The sequence below is a fragment of the Lissotriton helveticus genome, chromosome 11 (assembly GCF_964261635.1).
Source record: "Lissotriton helveticus chromosome 11, aLisHel1.1, whole genome shotgun sequence".
In the NCBI taxonomy this organism is placed as follows: Eukaryota; Metazoa; Chordata; class Amphibia; order Caudata; family Salamandridae; genus Lissotriton; species Lissotriton helveticus.
Window position 1 is genome coordinate 423079543 of NC_136072.1, and position 19652 is coordinate 423099194.

The following is a 19652-nucleotide window of genomic DNA, read 5'->3' on the forward strand; positions in this document are numbered from 1 at the left end:
GCAGGGTGGAGCCCTCTCCACCCTGCCCCTCCCCCTCCCCGCCTCCCTGCCCCACCGTAACTCCCTCCACGGCCCGTGGCTGCTTATAAGTGTTGCTAACTCTTATTCATTTACAGCATGTTAACATACTGTCACCATTCGCTTTTTATGTACTAGTAACTATGCTGGTAATTTTGCTACTGATAATATCTGTACTTGTATTATCTAAGATACTACGCCTGAGAAGACGGCATTAGTAAATAAACATTTCAAATACACATGTGTTCTTCTTAACTCCATGTTCTGGTTTCTAAGAAATATATAACGACCGACTGTTCATGAGTTCCACGTATCCTGAGGTACTATAAGTTCATATTCTGGATTGTCTAAACATTGAGAGTTTGTTATATCCAATGTGACACTGTACCTAGCTTGCTAAGGGGTTTTTGATTACTAAGGTGAGTTTTGGGGCACCCTAATTCGCCGAGGTTCCAATCCTCTGTCCACAGTTCTGTGTGAGAACAGAAACCCTGCGACAGGGGCACCCCCGACCCTTGCTGGAGCTTCATCACACTTGCGATACAACTCCAGCAATGCGCCACCTTTACGGCACAGATACATCACGCATCTGTGCTGTTTTTGCCCCATGATGCGCCGCATTGTAAATGCAGCACACCATAGGTGACGGAACAGCGGCACAGAATGACTAACACATCCCTGGTGATGCGCCAGTCATCATAAATCTATCCCTATGCTTCTTATCTTGTTAGAGATGAACCGCCATATGTATCATCAAAGTTTTTTGCATTTCCTAAATAGCGAACTTTAAGGAATAAATAGCGATTCTTTACCATTCCTAGTTTGCGATGAGCTATTTGCTAATTACAAATTACCCATTCATTTCCTTCATTTCCATAGGGCGGTTGGACTCACTTTTAGCTCGAAAGGCTGAATGGATTTCCACGAAACTTGGCAAAATTGTAGGGACTGGTAGCCCGATGTGCCTTTCCTATGTCTCAAGATATATGCTCCAGTGGTTTTTACGAAAATTAACTTTGAAAAATATATATTGGGCTACATTGGCCTATATATATGTTGGAGCCCAAATGTAGCCCAATGTAGCCCAATGAAGCCCAATGTAGCCCAATGTAGCCCAAAGATGGCCGCCAGAGACAAAAAAAACAAATGTAGCCCAAATATCAGCCAGATGTAGCCCAACTATAGCCCAGTGACAGAATGACCAATCAGCTTCGCAAACCTCCGTTACGCGAAGCGGAGCGCTGTTACAGATATATATCTTTTTTTGAACGTTAATTTCTCAAAATCCACTGGAGCACATATATTGAGACCTAGCAAAGGCACATCGGGCTACCAGTCCCTAATATTTTACCAAGTTTCGTGCAAATCCATTCAGCCGTTCGATTATTATTATTATTTTTTTTTTTTGCCCCGCGGGGCCCTTTTAAAACCTCCACATCAAACCTAGGGGGTCAGCGAGGATCTACTATGCCCCCTTATGGTCATTTGCCCCTTCGCTTTGGCCTCCTCTTGTCTCTCGATCCTACCGAGAGACAAGATGGTGGCCGCTACGGACTGTTTGGAATGTTTACAGATGCCGGAGAACCAATCAGCTTCGCTTCACAAAGCTCCGTTGCGCGAAAAGTACGCGAACTGGAGCGCTGCCCGGTCCGCTGTTACAGATATATATCTTTTTTTGAACGTTAATTTCTCAAAATCCACTGAAGCACATATATTGAGACCTACAAAAGGCACATCGGGCTACCAGTCCCTACAATTTTGCCAAGTTTCGTGCAAATCCATTCAGCCGTTCGGGTTAAAAGTGAGGCCAACCGCCCTATGGAAAACTCAATGTTAAAAACACGTTTTGGGATCCCCCTTTTTTCTCGGCCCCCCCTTGACGAACCCCCCCCCCAAATTTTCAAGGGGTGCTCAGAAACAAAATGTGCCATTTTCCTGAAAATTTCAGCCAATTCCGTCCACAAACGCCAAAGTTATTAGACATAGAATTTTCAAAAATCCCATAGGGAAAAAATCCTAACTATATATACCTACTGGCGACCGCCAGTAGGTAATATATATATATATATATATATATGAAAAAACGAAGGTTGCCCTCAGTAGAAAGGTCACACCCGGGGAGCTGAAACCTCCATCGTGAGGACAGCATTAGAGCCAGCATTCACCTCCCAGCATTCGCCAAACATGTTTCGGAATCACTTCCTTGATCACTGGCAACAGGAGGACATACACCAGCAATGATTGGAACACGCCTCTTTATTGTAATAAGTCCCGCCCCAGTGGGCGTAGAGGTCTCGCTGAGTAGGCGTGTGCAAAGTTGCACCCTGGTCTTTGTAGTTCCGCTCAATTTAATCCAAGTGGGTGCTGCTGTACTCCTCCCATTAAAAACAATGTTAACCCCAGTGGGTTTGCTTGAGGGGTTGATGCATGGTGCCAATGCCAGTATCAATGTCACTCACAGTTGTGTACTGCCCAGTCCAGACGGGTCTCTGAGTGAAAAGACCCTGGATCCGCTTGTGTCAGCGGCGGGACCTCTCTGCGACCGAGCCAGCCGCTAAACAGGAAAAAACGAAGGTTGCCCTCAGTAGAAAGGTCACACCCGGGGAGCTGAAACCTCCATCGTGAGGACAGCATTAGAGCCAGCATTCACCTCCCAGCATTTGCCAAACATGTTTCGGAATCACTTCCTTGATCACTGGCAACAGGAGGACATACACCAGCAATGATTGGAACACGCCTCTTTATTGTAATAAGTCCCGCCCCAGTGGGCGTAGAGGTCTCGCTGAGTAGGCGTGTGCAAAGTTGCACCCTGGTCTTTGTAGTTCCGCTCAATTTAATCCAAGTGGGTGCTGCTGTACTCCTCCCATTAAAAACAATGTTAACCCCAGTGGGTTTGCTTGAGGGGTTGATGCATGGTGCCAATGCCAGTATCAATGTCACTCACAGTTGTGTACTCCCCAGTCCAGACGGGTCTCTGAGTGAAAAGACCCTGGATCCGCTTGTGTCAGCGGCGGGACCTCTCTGCGACCGAGCCAGCCGCTAAACAGGAAAAAACGAAGGTTGCCCTCAGTAGAAAGGTCACACCCGGGGAGCTGAAACCTCCATCGTGAGGACAGCATTAGAGCCAGCATTCACCTCCCAGCATTCGCCAAACATGTTTCGGAATCACTTCCTTGATCACTGGCAACAGGAGGACATACACCAGCAATGATTGGAACACGCCTCTTTATTGTAATAAGTCCCGCCCCAGTGGGCGTAGAGGTCTCGCCGAGTAGGCGTGTGCAAAGTTGCACCCTGGTCTTTGTAGTTCCGCTCAATTTAATCCAAGTGGGTGCTGCTGTACTCCTCCCATTAAAAACAATGTTAACCCCATGTTTGGCGAATGCTGGGAGGTGAATGCTGGCTCTAATGCTGTCCTCACGATGGAGGTTTCAGCTCCCCGGGTGTGACCTTTCTACTGAGGGCAACCTTCGTTTTTTCCTGTTTAGCGGCTGGCTCGCTCGCAGAGAGGTCCCGCCGCTGACACAAGCGGATCCAGGGTCTTTTCACTCAGAGACCCGTCTGGACTGGGGAGTACACAACTGTGAGTGACATTGATACTGGCATTGGCACCATGCATCAACCCCTCAAGCAAACCCACTGGGGTTAACATTGTTTTTAATGGGAGGAGTACAGCAGCACCCACTTGGATTAAATTGAGCGGAACTACAAAGACCAGGGTGCAACTTTGCACACGCCTACTCAGCGAGACCTCTACGCCCACTGGGGCGGGACTTATTACAATAAATAGGCGTGTTCCAATCATTGCTGGTGTATGTCCTCCTGTTGCCAGTGATCAAGGAAGTGATTCCGAAACATGTTTGGCGAATGCTGGGAGGTGAATGCTGGCTCTAATGCTGTCCTCACGATGGAGGTTTCAGCTCCCCGGGTGTGACCTTTCTACTGAGGGCAACCTTCGTTTTTTCATATATATATATATATATATATATATATATATATATTAAAATAATTTTTTTTTTTAAAGTTATATTAATTATTTTTTAATGTTACATTTATTTAGGTATTTTAAATAAGTTAAAAATAATTTTATTTATTATTATATTACTTTTAAATTACTTTTAAGACATTTAAAAAAATCGATATTTTGACAGTCTATATTTTTTACACTCGATATTTTGGAGTCGATATTTTTGTACTTACCTGTTTGAAGATAGGAAGTCGATATTTTGGCAGTCGATATTTTTACCTCTATATTTTGTCATCTCGATATTGTGACTGTCGATATTCTGTCAGTGATCCGTCCAAGGGCAGACGAGTTCTAGGCAGGTCCTGGGGAACCTGCGAATTCTCTTGCGCTAGGTAATTGGCACCGAGGATGGGTAACGGTGGGGGAACACCATGCCATTGTAGCAAGCGCTGATAAGGGCAGGTACCCCCGCGGCTCAGGAACAGTTCTAAACACAGGCGCGCTACTACAATAGTGAAACCCCAGAGGTGATGCTGCAAATCTAGCCTTAAAACAGCGGAGAGCCCGTGCAGCCCACAGTCCTAGAACATGTGTTTCAATTCACAGAAGAAAGTGCGCTTAGGGGCGTCCAGATCGAGAAGGAACTCAATCTATTCACTGTATGCAGCACTGAGGGTTGGGAGGCCAGCTGCACAGAACAGGTAACTTGCAGGAAGTTTAGGAAGGCTGATACTAAATCAGCATCATGAAGTTGGGCGACAGCAAACACCGGTGACCCAGGGCCAGATGGGGGTGGACATGCACCCCACAAACAGGCGGGATTATGTCCCTGTCACCCCGGTTGTGTCAACTCAGGAAAATAAGACACTTGCACAGCTCAGCGGGGTGGCATGTATACGAAAGAGTCTAACACGATAGTATAAAAGGTAATAAGACAATCTAGAGCAGTTTCCAAGACCGGTAGTAACAAGAAGGCAGATGTCCTGAACTAGCCCCAGGGCGACCAGCCCTCGGTGTGGCGGATGGTGTGTGCTAAACATAGTAAGGGGACACAGCAAGATAAAAAATGCAGTATATTGGAGTCCTGTAGCGGAGGAACTGCATTAACAGTATAGGGTGATATGGCTCAAACAGGGCAGAAAGAAATTCAAACTCAGGACGGTAGTTACACAACCCCACCTGCACTGGCGGTGGGGCAAGCACGGGGCTCGGGCATGCCCTCAAGCTCAAGCATAACGCACAGAAGAGCCCATAGCGACACGAAGGTTAGGTCCTCGCGCCTCCCGGTGGGGCCAACTCGGAAATTCATCCCCTCACAGTAAGAGATTGATAGCACAGTGGATGGGATGTACAGAAAAATGACCAATGCGAAAGTACCACACCAAAACGCACAAGTTAGGTGGCAAAAGAATGTGTCAGGGATAATGTGATACTAGGAGCCTGCCAGGACAGGGACAAAGTAGGAGTAGTTAAACAATGTATGTTGCGCCATGCATCCACGAGTGGTATCTGACTATCTCCCAATTTTGTTTTGATTGCATGGATGACCCATGGCGGGAGGAGACGGTGCCGTAAGACTCCGAGCAGGACACAAGCATGGCACGCTAGAATGACAAGGACGGAGCAGAGCACATCATGGCATTTGGGGGAAGATTGCCGTCAGACCTTACCGGATGTCAGCCTCCCGGTAGACACAGCAAGAGGTGGGTGTCCTGGAGCTCAAGGGGTACAACAGCAGAGCAGCGGAGGTGCAAAGAGATGACACAAGGTAGGGGGAGCCGCAAGAAGACGGAAGCCTCCCTGGCGGCGTGGCGGAAACAAAAGGTTATTGGTTTGGATATGGAGACACACCGACAGGGCGGTGTGGGAAGGAGGGTCACTCACTCTCGGATGCCTCACGGCTGGGTGAGTACACCTGATGAAAAATCGGGGTAGCAAACGGAGACGGCACTCGCAGCCCAGCCCCGGCAGACGGCAGGGCGCAGGAGAGACTAACAAGGTTGCAAGTTGGGCCTGGCTCCGGGAAAAGGCTACCCCCCCACACGCAAAGGGGCGTGGATAACAACAAAGAACAATCTACAAGCTGTCAGGGTGATTTACGACCCTAGGATATGCCAATGAGCAAATGACAAACCAGTGATTTATGGTCAGCCGATGATTCATGGCTGCTGATTTATAATGCCCATGCAGAATGATTTGTGATAAGAAAATGATGACAGATTTGTGACCAAATGATTTATGATAGCCCGATGATTTATGACCATGATTTATGGCGACAGATTTACGATAATCAGGCAGAGCGATTTATGACAACAAGATGATGACCGATTTGTGACAAAATGATTTATGATACCCGATGATTTATGACCGACGATTTATAACATCCGAATGACACTGATCGATAATCAATTATGATAATGTATGATAATGATTTATGACCCCGGCCTGAGAAGGTACCCAGGGGAGTTGTACAAATATGGCGTATATCATGAGTAATAAAACTGCGGCCAACAACCACCACAAAAACAATGTCTGTTGGCTGTGCGTAGTTATACATGTACACAGGTATAGTACAGTTCCGGGAATGGGGCAGTGCAGCCGTTATAGCAGAGGCCAGCCCCCGAAGGGGGCTTCACGGGCCAGTGCCTTAACGGCCGCCGAGGCCCACAAGGAACGAAACCTGTTGGTGCTGGTTAGCGCCACCAGGAAGGGCCGCACGGCGAAGAGTGCCCGAGGCCCTCCCCCCCAAGAACAAAGGGAAGGAGGATATAAGGCGCGCTCCCCCTGGGCAGCTCACCTTTTTCATCAGGGAGCTGGGGGAGCGGCACCAACAAATTTTGAGTCCCACCCACCCACACCTACAACAGCAGCATCGCAGTACTGACAGGGAGGAAAAGAACTAAGGGTGCAACAAGTGGCGTTGGAGACACACCAAGCAGTGTGTGGAAGGAAGGCCACTCACTTTTGGGTGCCTCACGGCTGAGTGAAGCGGTCTAACAAGAAGGGGTAGGAAATGGAGACGGCACTCGCGGCCCAGTCCCCGCTGGTCGGCAGGGCACAAAAGAGTCCAACATGGTAGCAAGCTGAGGCCTAACTCCAGGAAGAGACTACCCGCAAGCAAGGAGACCCCAAAGAGAGGGCAAATTCAACCAAAACAGGCGGAAACAAAAGGTTATTGGTTTGGTTATGGAGACACACCGACAGGGCGGTGTGGAGAAAGAGAGCCACTCACTCTCGGATGCCTCACGGCTGGGTGAGTACGCCTGACGAAAAATCGGGGTAGCAAACGGAGACGGCACTCGCAGCCCAGCCCCAGCAGATGGCAGGGTGCAGGAGAGACTAGCAAGGTAGCGAGTTGGGCCTGGCTCCGGGAAAAGGCTACCCCCCTACACGCAAAGGGGCATGGAAAACAACAAAGAACAATCTACAAGCTGTCAGGGGGATTTACGACCCTAGGATATGCCAATGAGCAAATGACAAACCAGTGATTTATGGTCAGCCGATGATTTATCGCTGATGATTTATGATGCCCATGCAGAATGGTTTGTGATGACAAAATGATGACAGATTTGTGACCAAATGATTTATGATAGCCCGATGATTTATTACCATGATTTATGGCGACAGATTTACGACGATCAGGCAGAGCGATTTATGACAACAAGATGATGACCGATTTGTGACAAAATGATTTATTATACCCGATGATTTATGACCCACGATTTATGACGTCCGAATTACACTGATTGATAACCAATTATGATAATGTACGATAAGGATTTATGACCCCGGCCTGAGAAGGTACCCAGGGGAGTTGTACAAATATGGCGTATGTCATGACTAATAAAACTGCGGACAACAACCACCATAAAAACAATGGCTGTTGGCTGTGTGTAGTTATACATGTACACGGGTATAGTACAGTTCTGGGAATGGGGCAGTGCGGCCGTTAAGTATCTTGTTGTTTCACCCAGGACCCTTCGGGGGACCTAAGGTACGGTGTCATTTAATGCCCTGATACATTTTGCTTTCTTTTCCCTGTCCACTTTCTTTCTTTTTTTTTTTACTGTTCTTGATAACTTTATCTGTACAAAGGGAAAACTGAAAGCCGCCTCTGTGGTAACTGTTCCTGCTCAAGGGCATTTTCACACCACTATTGATAATTTCTTGGTTCAGGCTGTTGATGTTATATCTAAAGAGATTGAGCTGGCTGAACGAAGGCTCTCCCTCACATTGGATGAGCTAGGTGGGCTCATCTCTTCTATGCCCCTACCTTCAGCAGAATTCTGTGGTGTAGACACAGTTCACGGGAGTGTCTGTAGCAGTGCTCGTGCTGCAAATTCTGAGGGTGCAATTGTCTTTGGCAATAATATTGCTGAAGGGGTATATGAGGGAGAAGTCTCAACTTGGGCTACCAGTGATGAGCACATGCCTGGCCAGGGTTGGCGACAGGGCCAGGTGCTGTGGCCAAGCACAGGAAAGGTCAGTTGAAACCCAAGGAGGGTCATCATAAATTTACAAACTAAAGCAAAAGGCAGCCGGTTTCAACTCCTAGCTCACCAAAATCCCACGTAGTCCCCTGGTATCCTTGGGATAGCATTTTTGTGCTTTTAAGTGATCTCCCAGATCTTAAACTCTGCCCTTGCATGAATGCCTTTTAGTTGTTGAGGACCATCTGAACATTCTAAATAAAAAGGCCGAGGGATGGATAACTAGATCCTCAAAGGAGCAGCTTTGTGTACGCAGGAGTGAATGGCTGTCCTCTACCTCAACTGGAACTTTCATTGGCCCAATATAAGATAGGGGCAATGTCATTATACAGACTGGGGTTACTTATTCAGATCTTACCCCTAGCCAGGAATAAAGGACAGCCAGGACCTCATCAGTTTGGGTCCTCTTCCTGTGATTAATTTTCCCTGCCTCTGGCCATTATGTAGTGATACTAGTCAACGTCCCAAACACTCAGCAAAATCACACGCCAGCCGTGAGGGAATCGGCTCTTTAAGCAGCTCTCCTACCTCCTGACACCCGCCGTGAGGGGAACGGCTCCACAGCAGATCACACCGCAACTCACCCGGTGCCACACGCAGCTGGGGAACTACATCACCCAGCTGCCCCGGGGCTCGACGCGGCAGGACTGACGACACACACGCGCCAGGAGGCGCTTTATCTGCAGGGAGCGCCGAAGCGCTCGGGGGGCACTCAGCAAAATCACACGCCAGCCGTGAGGGAAACAGCTCTTTAAGCAGCTCTCCTACCTCCTGACACCCACCGTGAGGGGAACGGCTCCAGCAGCAGATCACGCCGCAACTCACCCGGTGCCACACGCAGCTAGGGAACTACATCACCCAGCTGCCAGGGGCTCGACGCGACAGGACTGATGACACACACGCGCCAGGAGGCGCCTTATCTGCAGGGAGCGCCGAAGCGCTCGGGGCACTCAGAAAAATCACACGCCAGCCGTGAGGGAAACGGCTCTTTAAGGAGCTCTCCTACCTCCTGACACCCGCCGTGAGGGGAACGGCTCCAGCAGCAGATCACGCCGCAACTCACCCGGTGCCACACGCAGCTGGGGAACTACATCACCCAGCTGCCCCGAGGCTCGACGCAGCAGGACTGACGACACACACGTGCCAGGAGGCGCGTTATCTGCAGGGAACGCCTCTCGCCCCGCGAGTCGCGTGTGGGAGCAACCGGGAGAAGCCCGGGACAAGGGCGGGACAGTCTGTGGCAGTCCGGGGCTGAACCAGGCTGGGCTGGGCCACGGACCTTGACAGCTGCGGATAACACTTATCCCCTATTTTTCATGAGATTATTACGTTTCAGTTTTAAGGTTATATTATTGTAATATTTGTATCACATTTTTAATTCGAGTGATTCATGATAGCTACGGTGTTTTAAATATTGGTTTTGTTAGTCCTACCCAAAGCTTAAACAATGTCTAAACTTCGATCCGCTAAAACTGCCCCAGCATCAGCCACGATGGATAATTACTTAGTTAAAGTAGTAAACAAAATTAACAATGACCGGCGAGCCTCATTAAGCCGGGGTAGTCCTCCTTCTTCCCCCACTAATTTGTCCACCTCTTTTGATATACCGGTGCTAGATAATAGCTGTAGTCAAGGCAATCAGGCTATAATTAACAATAAAATTATTAATGAAATATTGTTTTCCCCAGTACTAAGCCAGGTTGTGCTAGATGACGATCTCTCCGAGACCTCACAACAACCTTCCCCGGTGCGCAGAGTAGTAAGGGCATGTAGGAAGCTACCTAACAAACGGGGGGCAATAGGAAAACTAAAAGTGTGGATATAAACCCTAAAAATCCAGTGGGAACTGAGGCCCCAGAAAAGGAAGGGATGACTATTTTGAACCCTGAGCAATTCGATTTGTTGGTTAGCATCATTGAAGCCAAAATGGAAATGATTATCAAACCCTTAGTAGTCAAATTAGATCAGGTTTCAAACGAAGCAACTAGACTGGGTGGCCTTTTGAAGACTCATATTGCCCTGGCCGAAACCAACAAGGTCACAAAAACGGGTAACAATGTAAGCAAGGAAGTAGCATTACCATCTGAGGGGGGACTAGGGTAAACCAAACAGTCATACCAGTCCAATTACTCATAGTGAGTCAGGGAAACCAAGTGAGCCAGGGAAACAAATTATCTACAGGAGGTGAGAATACAGGGGGGTGGACGGGAGTGAGGAGAAAGCGCTTTATTAATATCCCCCCAGATTGCACCCCCTACGTGGTTGTTTTAACTAATATTCCCCCGGTTGACACCCACTTAAGCCAGTCTCAACAGGAATCCCACGTCTCCCTGAAGAATAAATCTGTTTCATGGTTGCACAAACACTGTGGGTTACCAATCGCCTACTCAAATGATATATTAACTACCAGAAGGGTCAACTGGATCGGTGATTCCAGAAAGACCAGCTCGGGGGACTGTGTTATTATTAATTTTAAGCACCTCCAACATGTTGCTACAGTTCTGCTTAGAGCAGCCTCCCTACTGTTTGCCGAAAACGGTGTGTGTGCATGTCCGCTTGGCTTCTTTTATAGCCACCTCAGTAATGTAACATCTATTGATACTAACCAACCGAAGCCGTTCTCACCTTTTCTTAGACCAGGTATAGCCATTGCACTACAAAACCGCTTTCATGCCTTAAACAGCTTGGACTCCAATGATTGACCTATTTTGGACAATCCATTGCCCCGGTGCGAGGATATTAATCCCCCGGCAACCAGAATAACTGAAAACCCTACAGTTTCTACATTAACCAGGCCGGGGAATTCCAACCTGTTAAATGACTGTGAGGGCCCGCCTACTGGAAATCCAAGGGAAATAGATAGATCCATTGTAACTTTGCCATCGGACAGGGTCTGTACAGGGGGTAGTGGGATAATTATTACTAGCTGGAATGTTGCAGGACTGAAATCAAAGGGGAACGTCTTGGGCTGGTCAAATTTTATTAATAGCTACGATATCCATTGTTTCCAGGAAACTTGGTGTAGGGAAGAAGTAAACTATGAGGGTTTTGTTTCTTATAATTTGCAGGCGCAGGGGAATGGGCCAGGAAGAGCCAAAGGTGGTCTACTAATCCTAGTATCTATTAAGCGCCCGATCATTGTAAAAAAGGATATTACTGTTGGAGCACACGCCCAGATCCTCTGGTTATTAGAGGGGCTTGACCATAACATTCTTCTGGTAAATTATTACAATAACATTTTCGATAGCTCCAGGGTAGTAGTCGTTGATGACCTGGCCAGTACTGTTGAAAATTTAATTTCAGATGTAAATGTTTCTTTTGATTTTATCTGGGTCGGTCACTTCAATACCCCACTATGTGAATTGCCAACGGGGAGATTATGTGGGTTTATTGATGATACCGGTATGGATGATCTACATTTTGGACATAACCGATATGGAGAAGCTTTAAACAATTTCTTGGGATGCTATGACCTGGAAATCCTGCGGTTTTTAAAGACGAAAATTGCCAAATTATCCCTACATTTAAGAACCGGTGCTCCAGCTCAGTTATTGTCCATGTGATCATCTCCTTTAATGTTACATCCTGTTGTGCTCCTCCTAGGATTGAAATATCTACCCTAAGCGACCATAATTGTATAATCTTGAAAACTACTTTTTGGGGTGACCGTTTTGTTAATGTGGGTACTACAGTCTCCAATTTGGAACCCCATAGACCTAACGGAGTCCGTTTAATATGGGTAGGGGAAAAAGCTACTGAAGTAATTGGCTCTATTGTCAGAAATTGCATGGGAGATATTTTTCTCATACTTGACAACTGTGCCGACTATAAACAGGTGTTATCTGCTTTTAATGATATTAATAAATCTATTGATGTCAGGTTCACCAAACCTAAAGGGGGCCAGCGTAAAAATGAACCGGCCTGGTTTGACCACTCATGTACCAGGCTATTAACTGAATTAAAACATGCTCTTGCCAAAAAGCCCAGGGACTCTGACTCTGTAATAAAATTAAGACGAGAATATAAGTGTGCCTTAAAGCAAAGGAAGAGTGAGCTACAGCAGTTGGCGTGGGATTCTCTTAACCAGGCTGCTGAGTGCTCCAATAGTACTCTGTTTTGGGCTACTGTGAACTCTCCTTTCCTTAAGGGCGAAAATCTGCCAGAGTTAACTTCTAATGTCCCGGGTGATGATTGGATAGCCCATTTTTCAGAGATTTTTTATTCTACTAGCTGCTTGGATACCGACCTGAGAAGGTGGGAAGTCCTACCCCTGGATATCACAGTTAGCGAGGTAGAACTTGGCATACGGGCTAGCAAGGGGGGGGAAGCCCAGGGACCCGATGGAGTGCCCATCGATGTCTATAAAGCAGTGCCGGAGTTGTGGAGTCCTCTTCTGGCTATTGTTTTCAATGCTGCAGTATGTACCGAGGCCCCTGAAATATGGGGGGAATCAATTATCATCCCGATACATAAAAAGGGAAGTAGGACTGAGGTGAAAAATTACCGCCCGATCTCTCAGTCAAGATTATGAGTCGAGTTATGCTAGCAAGGTTAGAAGAATGGGCCGAGGAAGAGGGTATCCTCGCTGATAGTCAGTATGGATTCAGAAAGGGCCGGGGTACACTCGACCAGTGTTTAAACCTTGATCTATTGATCGGGATATACACCGAAGCCAAACCAGGGTCAATTTACCTCTACTTCGCAGACCTCAGTAGTGCTTTTGACATGGTTGACCATTCTATTTTATGGCCAACCTTGTTACAGTTAGGAGCACCAGAGGGCATAATCTACTTTCTGGCCAGGCTGTATAGGAAACTAACAAGTTGTGTGCGTTTTGGCACCAATGGTGAATGCACCCCAAAATTCGGAGTTAAAAGAGGGATTAGACAGGGCTGTGTATTGGCCCCCTCCTTTTTATCTTATTTATTAATGGAATTGACGAGATTTTAAAAAGTGTTAAAGCAGATGCCCTCATGATTAATGGAACCCCAGTGCCGGTGTTATTATACGCCGATGACGCTGTCCTGCTCTCCAGAACCCCGTTAGGATTACAGTGTTTGATTAATAGATTTTCCACTTTTAGCAGTGATAGAAAACTAATAATTAACAAGGGGATAACGTTTACCATGACCTGTGGGGCTAAAAGCAAAGCTTCTAACTGTTTTTTTATCGATAAAGACAAGGTGCGTCAGGTGGATACATTTTGTTATCTCGGTATAACCTTCTCCAAAAATAGATCGTGGTCCACCAAATTTAAAAACATTCGCATCAAAATGGCAAAAAATGCGCATGGTGTTTTTAGATTTGCTCATAAGGTTGGGGACCGACGTATAAATTATATGCTTAAGATCTATCAAGCCAGGTGTGTCACTATTGCTCTCTATGGAGCCGGTGTATGGGGGCATAGACGTGACCATAAGTTGCAGCAGGAGGAAAATTCTTTTTTTTAAAAGCTCCTGTCGTTGTCAACTTCTGCTTCTACCGAGTTAATCCATCGGGAAACAGACACCAACTTCTTGATCAATCAATTATCCCTGAGGCCACTTATGATCTGGCGGTCAATCTGGCTCCAGGAGGAAAAATCATTTACTAGATCGATCATCGTGGGTTGTCTCTTGTTGGACAAATATTCTAATATACCCTGGCTAAAATATGTGATTAGTTGTTTCTCTGAGATTTTTTATTTAAATGTCTTGGTTGACCCTGGTGCAGCGGCTCTAATCCCAAAGTCTGAGCTGAAATCTAAATTTTTGGCCTTTTCTGTGAGAAAGAGAGCTGTTGCTAACGGATCTTTATCAACCGTCAAATTTTACAATAGTCATACTATTGTTGAAGGTTTTCCCCTCTATTTAATATGGGTGACAAGGCCATCACACAAGTTTGTGCTAACCAGGCTGAGGTTTGGTGTAGCACATCACTTAGTAGCTCTGCCAACTCTTAAAAAACATCCGCTGGGGCCATGTACGTGTGATGGCGTATCTAGACAAAGCACTTTGCACTTTCTTTTGATCTGTAAACTGTATATGAATTTTCGTACAACCTATTCAAAACCTCTATTTTTTAAGTATGGCGTACGCACAGTTATGCAGGCTATGAGTCTTATTTTTAACCTGCAACATGTCAATGTCTGTTTTTTAACTGCTACGTTTTTAATCCAATCTGTAAAAGCTAGGAAAAGTATGTGTTTTTAAATTATCGTGCCTGCTATATTCTGGTAGCTATTTTATTCTGTAAATCACTGTAACTATTATGCAATGTATGTGTTTTGTGCTTTTATGGTAATTTTTTATGCACCGAATAAAGCTTCATGACTTGACTGTCCTCTACCTCAACTGGAACTTTAATTGGGCCAATATAAGATAGGGGCAATGTCACTATACAGACTGGGGTTACTACTTCAGATCTTACCCCTAGCCAGGAATAAAGGAAAGCCAGGACCTCATCAGTTTGGGTCCTCTTCCTGTGATTAATTTTACCTGTGCCTCTGGCCATTATGTAGTGATACTAGCCAACGTCCCAAACCTACTGTCTGGAGTTACAGAGTCTACCCTAGATCTAAAGAATAAGGTGACACATTAGATCTACTATAACATCTGACCTATGCATAACCTCCAAGATGATATTCTGTTAGTGTGCAGGGTGGGGAGTTTTGGACCAATACCCTGTTAGGTTCAGGGAGACTGCATTACTATACATTTTCGCAAGCCCTCAATTGTGGTGTACCAAAACCTGGAGTAATAAACGTACTTCCCTTGAGTTTCTTTTAGAGACATCGGGCTCAACCCATCCTTCTGTCCAGTGGATCTCCACTGTTCACTCGATTTCTGTGGTCATCCCCTGCATAGGAACAGATATACCGTCCTTGGCAACCTTTAGGATATTGACTGACAGAGAGACAAGGCACAGTTTGTAAAGAACCCTATAAATGTTGATATTCCTCACCCGACAGTCATGCCTACAATACCTCATCTTCCAAAGCAGGGCTGCTCTGGACACATCAACATATTCCCTATCCTCCCCCATGTGTCTTGCTGCCGTATGTGCCCCTGGCCATGTGCTTGAACAACAGCCATGTCCCGGACCTTTGTCAATCTGCATCTGAGGTTAGTCTGAATGGGCAGAATTCACCTTCTGCTTATAAGGCCAATACCAAGGACAATACAAGTCTCAGATTTCTTAGCTGGATCATTGCTGGCTGTCTCCTAAATTGTATATTGATGAATGGATTACCCTTGTCAAAGCCTACAATGTTGTTTTCTTTCAGGAGACTTGGGCATGGGAGGATACTTGCTTTATTGGGTACATGTAGTGATGTGACTTGTACCTTTTTGGACTAGGCTGCGTCCAGTCCTTTGTTCTCTGTTTAGAATGTTCATGCCAGAGTGTTCTAAGAGCGTCAGTTTGTTGTTGGGCTGGCGTTGTTGTATGACGCTCGCTCGTTGCTCTGAGGAAACAGATTCTTCTCAATAAACATCTGTTCCTGTTTACCACTGGTGTCCGGTGTCATCACTACAGTACACATGTTTTATTCTTTCAGCATCTCCCTTCACTGTGGGGTCGAGCGGGGCGTGGTTTGAGTGCGTGGTTCAGAGTAGGCATTGGTTGCAAAATAACCCTAATACTGACAAATGGGAAGTGCATGCAGGTTTTTCATCTAAGGTGGGGTCCTGAGCTTTGCGTCATAATGGTAAACTTTTATAAAAATAATATTTTTTTTCTGGTAGAGATAATTAGCTCTTGCGTGGGCTATTTTCCTTAATAGAAGAGCTAGCAGCGAACCATGCCCATGTGCCTTTAACTTAATATTGGATGATGACTTCAACCCAAAGATGGACATTTTGCTTTCCCTCTCATCTGAAAACTTTATACCAGATTTAGACCAATTAAATTATAGAGACCAGGATGTTATGGATCCAAAAGAGAGAATACTGTATGTTTGTTTTATTATCATATGATTTAGATAGTGCCGTCCCTGCTCTGGCATCTGCAAACATCCCAACTTACATTTGATGGGGAAGTGGGTCAGTAATAGACTATGTCTTTGTTTACAGCTGAATGCATCCCTTAATATTAGATGAAAGGGGTCTTCCCATAGTTTATAATAATCATATTGCTCTAGTTCTTACCATTGCCATCTCAAAGGGGACAGGTATTGTGCCACTAAAGATGCAGGCCAGTCTGGAGCTTTGGAGGCTTGAACATTGCTAAGGATCTCCTGATTAATGAGAGTGCTGATGGTGGCAGGGTGAACATTGGCGATGTCTGGACCTCTAAAGTTCTAACTAGTTTTACTGACCTTAGCCTGTATATTAGGTATATTTGGGATATATTGTCAAAGCTCAATCAAGCTAAGGCTAGTAATACAAAGTCATGGTTTGACAAAGCATGTAGAGCAGCCAATGACAAGTTATGCAACTTCCCAGGGACCCATTAACACCTGTAGAAAGGCTTACAACCTGGCCCGAAAAAATTGGAAGGAAGAATTTAGGGATGAGAAGTGGGATTATCTAGTAGTTGCTGACAGACTAAGGACACGCAGTCTTTTTGGAAATCAGTCTGAGCGATATTTGTCCCAGGAAGGACTGAGCATAATGGGTCTCCTTACTTTAGGAGTTCATAATACTGACTGCGATGACTTCTTACAATCAAGATTATGTAACCAAAGAAATGCAGATGCCCATGTTAGCCGCAAGATTCCTTCAGATAAGTATATGCTATGTTTAATAATTCACAGACGTCTGTTACACACACAAGCGCAAGTGCGTTATCGCCTTAGTAATGATTCTTTGTTTTCTTATTTTTATTTAACAGGAGAAGCCCCAATGAGGGAAGATGTGCCAAGGAGAGTGACGAGAAGGAGTGCCTGACGCAAGCAACCAGGCGTCTGGGAGACGGTAGTGGGCGCCATGAACTGGTAGTGCTGGTGTGAACCTAGACGGGGAGGAATCACTTGCAAGAGCTGGAACACAAAGCACTCTTTCGGTCTTGACGAGTAATTTACGTGGGTGGAGCTCCGCTCCTGCTGCTGACTGCGGCAGGGATGGAGCAGCTATGATACCCCTGACTTAGTGACTTCCCACATTAGCCCTGAACGTTGGATAGAGCACTTTAGTAAAATATATTAAGCCACCATCCTTCACGCAGAGAAAGGGCTCCTGGATGCACCATTACCCCTGAGTGTTAGATTTTCTGTTGAGGAAGTAGCCAAGCCATCTAAAATAGTCCCCTAAAAAAAGCTCTAGGTCAGAATGGGATATCAATAGACAGAAGTAAGGTTAATCCAGAGTTTTGGTCACTGCTGCTTGCTAATGTCATCAACTCTGTGTGTAAGGCTGGTGTCTCCCCATCTTTGCTCAAATCTATTATTGTCCCAGTTTTTAGAAAGGGAGACATGCGTGATTCCAAGTGTTACTGGCCAATATTTCTCCTTGAGTCTGCCCCAAAAATAACTGTGTGCATTATGGTGGATCGCTTGCTTGAGTGGACCTCAGAGAGAAATATCATCTTCCCAGCCGCGTATGGATTTAGGAAAGGCTTTGGCACCAGTGAAAAGTGCTTAAATCTCTATTTACTTGCCTCTAAATATAACTGTGCCAAGGGCAGTTCTCTGCAGCTGGCATTTATGGACTTATCAAACACCTTTGGTCGCGGAAATTGCTGCAAATTAGGGAAAATTCTTACTTTAATGGACTGTTCCCATGAGGCACAGGGTCAGAGTTGATTTGCATATAGCCAGTGTCTAACCCAGGGTGGTGTGGAGTGCAAAAAAACGATGGATTTAGGCCCAGATCCTTGTACTGGGGTGAATGTATGACATTTTTCTACATTCTGTCCATCAACTGTGTTTTTTGCAATTTTCACCCGAGTGGGCTGGGTATCCTCAGAGGTGAGTCCCAGGCTCTCCACACCACTGGAGTCAAGCTATCCAGGCTGATGAAGGCTGATAGCCAGAAACCGGTCCTTGGATGCTTGATTCCGGTCTGGGAAAGACATGGCTTGGTAGTTCGGACTGGACTGTTCCCATGAGGCACAGGGTCAGAGCTGATTTGCATATAGCCAGTGTCTAACCCAGGGTGGTGTGGAGTGCAAAAAAACGATGGATTTAGGCCCAGATCCTTGTACTGGGGTGAATGTATGACATTGTTCTACATTCTGTCCATCAACTGTGTTTTTTGTGGTTAAAAATAAGCTCCTGTATGCGATTGACACTTTGCTGCTTGTCAAGACTGCTAATGGTTCAAAGTTACAGATCTCTAGTTTTTTTAGTTTTATGTAAAACTAGACCTACAGACACATTTCTCCAAGACTTTTATAATGATATGTGTCCCTAAGAACACAAAAACACACGCCATATTCACTGGGGGCAAGCTAATCGAGAGAGTGAAGCAGGTACCACCTTTTCAGTGGCTGCCACCTTAGGAGGAAAACCAATTGCTCCCATTCTAGAGATTTATAGGAGGAAATGACTCCCTTCCCTGACTTCTGGCTCGGGGTTCTGGGGTCAGAGCCGGACTGGCCATAGCGGGCACCGGGCAATCCCCCTGGTGGGCCACACGGGTTGGGGCCAGTTTGGGTCCCTGGGGGCCGTATTTGTTACAGGGGCCGTAATTGCAGCATAGCTTCAAAATCGGCTCTGTAACAAAATCGCCTGAAACCCGGCCCTGGCAAAGAGCTCGGCGGCACTCCCAACCACACGGGGGGCTGGCCGAGCACTTTGCCAGGGCCGGTTTTGATTCCCAGTCCGGCCCTGTCTGGGAATATAGGGATATTTGACAGGTTCAGGCAGAGGAGAATAGCGCCTACATGTGGGTACTGGGCACCCCCCAACCCCTTATTTTGTAGTTCACCAGGAGCTAGGCTTGCATTATCTGGAGGACCAATTAAATTTTGATTCATTATTATGCTCAATCTGGCTATATGAAGAGCATGATGTTATACATGGAATTAAATCGGATTGCCTTTTCTTACTCCATGGTCCTAATATCCTATACTCTGGGATAGGTATATCTGTGAGACAGCCTTAGGATGCCTGTACATATTTGATAAGCCAGAAAATATCACAAAGAAGGATAAAAGTTGGATCAAAGATTGTTTTCTATCCTATAGTCTCTGGTTCAAAGGGAGGGGGGAAATAATGAAGCCAACAGTCTACCGAAGCGGTGGCCCTCTATCTAACT